Source organism: Phascolarctos cinereus, unplaced genomic scaffold, assembly GCF_003287225.1.
Source record: "Phascolarctos cinereus isolate Bilbo 61053 unplaced genomic scaffold, phaCin_HiC Scaffold_5;HRSCAF=322, whole genome shotgun sequence".
In the NCBI taxonomy this organism is placed as follows: Eukaryota; Metazoa; Chordata; class Mammalia; order Diprotodontia; family Phascolarctidae; genus Phascolarctos; species Phascolarctos cinereus.
In genome coordinates, this window is record NW_027555958.1 from 147,094,547 (window position 1) to 147,104,390 (window position 9,844).

Consider the following 9,844-nt stretch of genomic DNA (forward strand, 5'->3'; position numbering starts at 1 on the left):
CATGCTACCTATGAGACCCTGGGGCAAGACTTTTCTGGGACAAAATTTCCTCCTCCACAAAATGAGGGACTTCATTGGATGAGCTCTAAGATTCCCTCTCAGCTCTAAACCCCATGATTTTTTCATATGTGGCCATAGTTTACTGACCCCTAAAACATTTTTGAACTAAGGCAACCCATTCCACTCTGGCTGTAGGCAGTGGAAAAGAATTAGATGTAAGCAACAGATTTTTATAAAATTATTTCTCTGCAAAATATTAGATGTACATGTCATTTGACTTCTCTGGCCTCAGTTTCCTGATCTGAAAAATTAGGAGATTAGATTAAACAATCTCTGTATTCTATTGGTGTAACCCCCTTTGGTTCAAGGCTGTTTTGTAATGATAATCTGAGCATATAGAGAATTATCCTGTTGATACTTTATATTTTAAAATGCAATGTCAAATTCAATCAAGATTGAATGTCTAGGGAGATGTTGGAAAAGAATTATGAAGATTTTAGTTTTCTCTATGAACTTGTTTGGGGGAATTTTAGGAATTTCCCTGGAATTCAGCATTTTCATCCAGGATTCTACACTAATGGCATTGAAATGGCAAGACTATGCAGCTATATGGCACATGGTGACTGAGTATTTACTAAAGAATGGTATAACAGTCACAGTTCATGAATGAAATGTCACAAATCCTTCAAATATATTCTTCATTTAAATTATCAACTGCTTATCCACACTCACTGGCTATATCTGTAAATTAGGTGTTCTTAACATTTTTGCATTTATCATGGAGTCCTTTTGTAGTATTGTGAAATCCTCCTTTGAATATTGTTTTTAATATATATAATATAAATATATATTTAATAAAACATATTTAACTAAATATAAATATATAATTAATATGCAACTATATTCAATATTTAAATTTATTCAAAATAAGCATATATTTAATAATATATGATATATAATAAATATGTGTTATATATAATATATAGAATAAATAAGATTACAATGGAAAATAACTGTACTAAAATATAATTACATATACAAAGAAAGAGGTATATCTCTATCTATCTATCTATCTGTCTATCTATCTATCTGTGTTTATCTTTCTGTCAGTTTATCCATCTTTCATCTGTCTTTCTAAATTCATGGGCCCCAGGTTAAGAACTCTTGTTTTAAAGTTACATGTTTAAATTTATTGTTTCTCCTTAGTTTCGTACCTACTATACCTAGTGTAAGACTTATTTATTTTTATCGTTGAAAGTATGTGGAGCCAAACATGGTGGTACCCTGATACTGGGGAGGCTGAGGCTGGCAAATCTCTGAAGGTTGGGGTTTCTGAGCTAGGGGTAAGCTGATCAGGTTTCTACACTAAGTCCAGAACCAATATGATGAGCACCCAGGCTTCCCCATTTAATTTCTTATGCCACCTTGTGATATATCGAAACCATGATAGGGAAAGTCATGATTGAGAAAAGATAACTGTGCACTACATCCTAACGAAGGCAACCCATTCCACTCTGAGATGGCTCTAATTGGTAGGAAGTTTTACCTTATATTAAGCCACAATTTACCTCCCTACATCTTCCACCCACAGCTCCTTGTTCTATTCTCTGGAATCAAACAGAACAAGTATAATTTCTCATCCACAGAACTGTCCCTTAAATGCCTAGACACAAATAACATGTTCCGCCTAAGCAGAGCTGTAGCTAGTGCAAGGAGAATTGAGGTTTGTCCTAGGACACCAATACCCAGAGAGGTATGCTTTCTCCCCACAGTTACCCCTCTCTTCTCACATTAACCAACATAACCAGACATTATACCATGATCCTATGTCAGTGTGCACTGTGCCACCCTCCAACCCCCAAACCACATCAGGTATGTATCAGAGCTAAAGCTGGAGGGTAAGTTCTTAACAAAACAAGGGATAGAGGGGATCACGAAATATAAAAATAGATGATTTTAATTATAGGAAATTTAAAAGTTTTTTTTAAATAAAAACAAAACCAATGCAACTAGGATAAAAAGGGAGGTTGCTGATTGATGGGAAAAATCCTTTCATCAAATACCTCTGATGAGTCAGATATCTAAGATATATAGAGAATCAATACAAAAATATGAGTAGTAGCCATTTCTCAATGGTCAGAAGTTATAAGCAAAAACAAATGAAAATTAGAGTATCAAACTGTGACCCATCATATAAATGACTGCAATAAATCACTAATAAGAAAAAAATAAAAACAAAACCAAAAACTCCAAGGTTTTACCTCACACCCATTAAATTGGCAAAGATCACCAAAAATATGGTAATAACCAATGTCTGAGCAATTGCGTAAAGACAATCACACTTTGAATTTGAATCGAGGTGACCTTTGAATTGGTATAATTATTCTGGAAGGAAATTTGAAATTATTCTAAGGAAATGACCTTAATGTACAATAAACTTTAATCCAGAGACCCCACTCCTGTGCGTATTCAAGAAGGATGGTTAGGACAGAACACCAAACTATTTACATCGTTATTTGTGGTAGCAAAGATCTAAGGAAAAAAAAAATCCAATAACAACAACTACATAGATTCCATCAATTTAGGAATGACTGAACCAAATGTGATACATGAATGTAATGGAATCTTTCCATGCAACGAGACAATGAACATGAAGAATTCTCAGAATAGGAAGAATTATAAGAATTAATGGAGAGTGAAGTAATCAGAACCAAGAAAACAATATGCATGACTACAGATGTATAAATAGAAAGAAAAAATAAATGAAACTGAACAAATTACAATTATAAGGTATAAGCTTCTCCCCAAATGAAAGAACTTTACAGAAGTGAGAGACTGCAAAACTACAGATGTGGAATGATGTATATTCCATTGGATTCATTTCACATGTTGGTTATAACTGCTTTGAAGGTATTTTCCTTCTCTCTGTCTCTGTCTCTGTCTCTCTCTTGTTACATGGAATATATTTAGAAATCATAAAAAGATATCAATATAAATTAAGTAAATTAAGGAAAGGTAAAGAAGATTATGTTTTAATTTTAGCAAATCATTTTATGTCTGAGTTTTACTGTCATTTAATATTATTTTTATGTATTTCTTTTTTGATTAGTCATGTCTGACTTTTTATGACCCCTTTTGGAGCTTTCTTGGCAAAGATACTGAAGTGGTTTGCCGTTTTCTTTTTCAGCTCATTTTGCAGATGAGGAAACTAAAGCAAACAGGGTAAAGTGACTTGCCAAAGGTCACACAGCTAGTAAGTGTCTGAGATCTTATTTGTACTCTGGTCTTCTTGATTCCAGGGCTTATGCTTTGTGCACTGTGCCACCTAATTATTCCTTAATCTATTGTAGTCAGTGAATAATCTATTATTTTTGGTCTACTTTTTTTTAACTGTATATGACCTTATTCAATACTTCCCGTATTTCCTTGAATTTTTTTTATATTAGTTCTTTACAATGCAAAATTTCCGAACATTTATATATAACAAAGTCTTTATCTATTTGTCATAGTTGAGAAGACAGTTTGTTTATAAATTTTCATTTTTGTAAATGATACGAACAGGCAGACTTTCACAGATGATTTTCTCCAGCAAACTGTGTCATCACAGCCAAAAAATTGACTAAGAGGCAGAGAGAACATAAGATCCAGCTTCATTTATTTTTGTTGTTTTCAAAACAAAATAAAAACAATTCATTTCAATAAATTATAATCTAAAAGGACTTGCCTCTCAAAAACTTTTTTTGGGGGGGAGCTAGGCAATGGGTTTAAGTGACTTGCCCAGGGTCACACAGCTAGTAAGTGTCAAGTCACTGAGGCCGGATTTAAACTGAGGTCCTCCTGACTCCAGGGCCGGTACTGTATCCACTGAGCCACCTAGATGCCTCCCTTTCCCCCCACCAAGAACTTTTAAACTCATAAAATAATACAGGAGGCAGCATGGCATAATGGAAAAAAATGCTAGTATTGAAGTCAGAAGACCAGCTTGTGTAAACTGGAGCAAATTACTTGACCTCCCCTTGTTTCATTTCCTCATCTATATAATGAGAGTATTGGAAGAGATAATGTCTCACATCACTTTGAATTCCAAATATATGATTCTGCGATCTCTGATAGAAGCAACTTCAGTGTGAACTTAATTCACTGATCCTTTGATTATGAATATTAAGCAAGATATAAAACATTTGTTCATCAAAGATACTACTGTCACCAAGGCATTCTGGTGGGAAATATCATTGAAAGAGTAATTAATTCAACATATGAAGATGATGAGTTTTCCCTGAATATTCTGTTCAAAGATGATATATAACTGAAGATGATGAGTCCCAGAAAACATAAGGCTTCCTCAATGAGATCAATTGTCACACAAAAGACATCAGCCTAGCAATCACAAAGGAGAAAAAAAAAAGCAGATAGATAGGACCACTATCCTTCCAGATGCTCCGATTTACAACCTCCAAATCATCCTCAACTCTTTTTTAAAATTAATGAATTTATTTTTAGTTTTCATCATTTACTTCCATGAGATTTTGAGTTCCAAATTTTCTCCCCATCTCACCCCTCCCCCACCCCAAGATAGCTTGCGTTCTGAATACCCCTTCCCCTAATCTGCCCTTCCTTCTTGCACTCTTTCTGCCTTGGAAGTGTGAGGATGATTTCCTCTCCATTGTTGCCACAAACTCCACTAGTGTTTCTCCTTGCCTCAGGACCACCACCCCAGGACTGCAACTCAGATCCAAGCACGGGCAAAGCAAGAGAATCTTGCTTCAGCATCAGCAAAGAAATCCCTGCAATCCCCCTCTCATCAGCCACTCGATCCCCTCTCTGTTTGTAGGCCGAGAGCTCCAGAAGCAGCCAAGGCCCCTGGCCTGTGCCGGGACTCATGCTAGACCGAGCTCCTCTCTCCCTGAGGTCCAATAGACGTTTCCTACTGACCTTCTAAATTATCTTTGGTGTTTGTGTATGGAGAAGTCTGGAAACTGCCACAGCTCCCCTTGATTCAGTCCCCTGAGGCCTGCTTCAGGTTCACTGAGTCCGTGTCTTGGCCTGTGCAGACAGTGCTGAACTGCACTCCTCTCCCAGCCCAGAGCAACAGACTTTTCCCATCAACCATCTAGATTGTCTTGTGCTGGAAACTTGTTTCACTCGTTTTTGTGGGTTCTACTGCTCTAGAATTTGTTTAGAGCCATTTTTACAGGTATTTAGAGGGGGTTTGGGGGAGAGCTCAAGTAAGTCATTGCTTTTACTCTGCTGTCTTGGCTCTGCTCCCCATCCTCAACTCTTAACACTACCTCAACGCCCATACCCCATGAATCGCCACATTCTGTGAATTCTACCTCCACAATATCTCTCATATCTACCCCTTCTTGCTCTAAAGACCACCACTTAAATCCAATTCCCATGCAAGTTAAGACACGATTTGTATTCTCATTGATCTTCTTTGAAAATGGAAGATCAACCACCAACAGCACCACCACCATCACTGCCCTTATCCAGGTCTGGATCAGTGGGGTAGCTTCCTAAATCATCTCACTGCTTCCAGTTTCTCCCTTCTTCACTCCATCCTCAACAGACTGTCAAAATCATCTTTTTGGCACTTTTTCTTGCTGTTCCATTCCCCTGATCTAGTACTTCATCAGTTCTCATTTTCTTTAGGATAAAATACAAACTCTTCAGCTTAACATTCAAAGCCATTAAGAATCTGGCTTCATCATACCTTTCCCATCTGATTCCATGTTACTTTCCTCCAACTTTACATTTCAGTAAAACTTGTCCACTCCTCACCCACTGAAACTATTTTTCTAGAGTAAAGGAAACCATTTATTACAGCTTTTCATTGGATTTCTTGATTGTTGTTCAGTTTGTTTCGGTTTTTAGTATTTTTTTCCTAGGGTACATACATGGGAACTAACTCTCTGCCCCTAGAAGTCCTCATAAACTGTTTTTAATTGTTAGATTTTGATGATAGATTTGGGCTACATGATCTATAAAGTATTTTCTATCCTTGAATGCTATAGTATGTTACATATCTCACATAGATTATAAATTCCTTGGGAGCAGGGACTATGTCTTCTGTGGTTTATCTTTTTTTTTTTTACTATTTAACAGTAATCATCATATGATGCAGTCTCAGTATATAATATTTGATGGGTACATAGGAGGTTCCAATGTCAGGTACCACTATTATCAGTTTTAAAGATAAAATGAGGAGTTAAGAAACTCTGCTTAATGATATCAGATGTAGTATATTCAACTTTGTAGATAGAATCCTTGGTAGCAGACTTGCCTATTTATTTCAATTAATATGAGGAAATCCCCAATTTCTGTTTCATCACAAGAAGACATAGGAATTGAGAATGTTGGAGCCTTTTAAATGTGGATTCATGGTTTCCTATTCAATATTTATGTTCTCCTGTATATGTGGAAATAGACTTTATTTTTGTTTAAGCTCAAAATTTTTTAAAAGAAAATTTAAAAGAGAAAAAAAAGAAAAGAGGATGTACACTATTCTCATAGTTTCATGTAAAAAGACTCCACTGGAAAAATATTGGAGTGTTTCTGCAATGACACATGTAGATACAGCTTAAAGGTCTTTGATACAAAAAAGTAGAGAAGGAAAAGTAAAAAGATAAAGCGACATAAAATCCAGAAATTGAATTACTAGTCCCTGATTATTATAAGAGATGGCTGAATTCCATCTCCCTCATGGCTCTGTGATCCACTTTCCTCTTCAAGAGTTAATCCTCCCTTCAGCCTCCCAAATAACCCAGACATCCTATTTTCACCTTAACTCCTAATCCTTTCAGTCTGCATCAGAGAGCATGTCAAAAAGTCTTTCTTGTTCCCTTGTTACATTAGCAGAAATAAAATTAGGATGTATAGTCATATTTTTTAAAGGGTGACCTTGGTTTATTTGTGTACTTTTAACCAAATGCCAAAATTTTCATAATATACAGACACAGAAACATATACAATTATACTACACAATTTATTGACATATTTGAATTTTTGCTACTGGTCACAATCAAATGCTTACTCTTTATTCTAATTACTTACTTTTTCTCCCTTGGAACTTTCCTTTCTCCTCCTTCAGGCCTCACAACCAGTGATATCTGGAGAACAAAAAAAGGCTGGAAAACTATATGAGTTATATTTCTGTCATTATTCTAGAATGCCTTTAGGTCTAAGATAAGAAAAAAAGTGTATTAAAGGCCAGGGATATGAGCTTAGTGCTCTTTAATAAGTATTCCAAACAACATGTAAATTTAAATATATTTCCCCTGTAGCACTTGTGAGAAAAATATCTGTTTTGAGAAGAGGAAGTGTCTTGTTCTATTTAGAACTTCTCTTCCTGTACAGGAAACTGCAAAGTTTGCAGTGAACAAGACTGTGCATTAACAAGTCTGGATGTTGTCTTTTACTGTTTCTTTACTCAGGTTTTTCCCCACAGCTGTCCAGTTTTTCACTTCTGGTCCCAGGGGCAAGATGGAACTCTCTGGCTACTCAGGCTAGAAATGCTTGTATGTGAACTCTCAGTCCTCCAATACAGATGCTAAATCACCAAAAAAAAAAAAATCCAATTGAGTCTAGGCTGATGTATCCAGCTGAGGTGATAGAAGGGGCACACACATTCCCATGATCTGCCCATTATCATCTAGGCTGCTTTCTCTTCTCTGTGATTTGGGCATGTGAGAGTTAGGTGAGAGTATGCCCTAATATATAGCAAGCACATGCAAATGTGCATTGATTAATTGGTGGAAACCATAATATTTAATGAATTTAATCCATTTTTTAAAATGAGAGTGTCAGGGACCTCAGATATCATATAATATAATCCCTGCCATCTCGCCGATGTGAAAACCCATATGTGGCAAGTTTGGGCTCTAATGAGATTCTGGGCCAATAAAAAGGATATCAGTGAAATTTTAATGTCTCTAAACCTCAGAAATATCTTCAAATACCTTCTGGCCTGAGGAATTTTGGTAAATGGAGTAAAGCTAGAATGAAGCTGGTTGTTCTAGGAAAAGAATATTTCATTCTATAAATTTTAATTATCAAGCATCTTGTCTTTTACATATATGTCTAGTTAATAGATACATAGATATAATTGATAGATACATAAAAAGAGAATATTTCATTGCAGCACATGCATTTTTGTTTCAGCTGATAATTATTTGTTCTTCTACATAGAATTGCTGAAATTTATTCCTATTTCATTAAAAGGAAGGATGACTTTAGAGAAGGATTCTGATATCACAGTGATATAACTTTTATATATCACAGTTAGACCAGTGATGTACCTGGTTTGTCACAGTTGGACTAGCAGTGATATGACTGATCTGATAAGGCTGTTATGCTGTTGAGACTGATGAGCTATATGTATACATGTCATATATGTGTTACATATTTCGTATATGTATGTATGTATAAATGCACATATATGAAATCATACTCTGTTGTACTCAGTTCATTTTCTAATGAGTGTGGTAGAAATAATACTGGCTCAGAGTTAAAATACTACCTTACCATCAGAATGGCCTTAGATATCATTTAATTACCCTTGGTCTTATTTCCTTATCTGTAAAAGTCAGGGCTTGGACTAGAAGACCTCTGAGATCCATTCAAATATTGCCTCTGGAAATGTTAGAAGTTGAGACTTTTCACAGATGTTTTGAAAATTATTGAAGTGCTAGTTAACTTAAAACCTTATATCTAGAACTACTAATTAAGAGACAAGAGATGAACTCAGAAATATGTCAGAAATAAATACCAAATGGCTAACAAAATATTCACAGCACCCTTAGATTCTGTAATGCCAGTTATTTAACCAATGTAGTCAGGATGTGATGCTATTAACAGGGATGATAGATATTACACCATATATGTACCATATTGTATATGATTAATGCTACCATAAAGTGTGTATATACTTTGAAGCATGTATGTATATACTAAGTATGTAGTTTGTGTATGTATGTGTGTGTGTGTGTGTGTGTATATGTGTGTATGTATATACACATACTACATACTTTAGTATAATCATGTCCAATTCTTTGCACCCCCACTGGGCTTTTTTGGCAGAGGTACTGGAGTGGTTTTTCATTTCCTTCTTGAGCTCATTTTTCAGATAAGGAAACTGAGGCATGCAATGTTAAGTGACTTACCCAGGTCACATAAGGTAAGTATTTGAGACCAGATTTAAACTCAAGAAGATGTCTTCCTGACTCCAGGCCTGACACTCTATTTGCTGAATCACCTACCTGCCCCACATCACATTATGTAGTATTATACATGTATAATGCATAAACATATTATCTTATTATATAACCATATATATATTTCAGCTAAAGTAATGAGTACTGTTCTAATTTTTGGAAAGTCTTCATACTTAGCATTCCTTTTTGTGAGTAGCAATAAATTGCTGGTTCCATGCCCAATTCATATCGGGCATTACATTCCCCTTTTACTCCATTTTATGGAGTCCTTGAATATGAGCTATAACTTACTACCATTATCGTTGTCCACAGAATGTTGGAGTGGGAGGTTTATTAATAAGTCAATGAGTCTAAAGAAAAGGGAATTCCCTATTATTAGAGCACGGCATCAAAGCTGGTTCACAAACCAAAATGAATGGGTAAAGGACTGGGAAAGGTAAGTGTGTGAGCCTCAATTGATTAGTTTTTTTTTTAATGTTATAATTGCATTTTTTGATGGCAAATAGGTCATAGGAATAAAAAAACCATAGGAAGATCAATATGAATGAATGCAGAGCAAAGGAAAATCCAGGAAACAATGTGACTATAATATGATCTTGTCTTTAACATTTAATTTATTAAAAATTCATTGA

At 35.4% G+C, this 9,844-nt stretch overlaps 1 long non-coding RNA gene across 1 annotated transcript in view; it reads right to left on the reverse strand.

Moving 5' to 3' along the window:
- Positions 1-7,336, reverse strand: part of LOC110222864 (uncharacterized) — a 105,652-nt gene extending 98,316 nt beyond the window's left edge. Inside the window, exon 1 of the long non-coding RNA XR_013486965.1 lies at positions 7,054-7,336. This is a non-coding gene — a long non-coding RNA (uncharacterized LOC110222864). The remainder of the gene's footprint in view (positions 1-7,053) is intronic.
- Between the last annotated feature and the right edge of the window lie 2,508 nt (positions 7,337-9,844).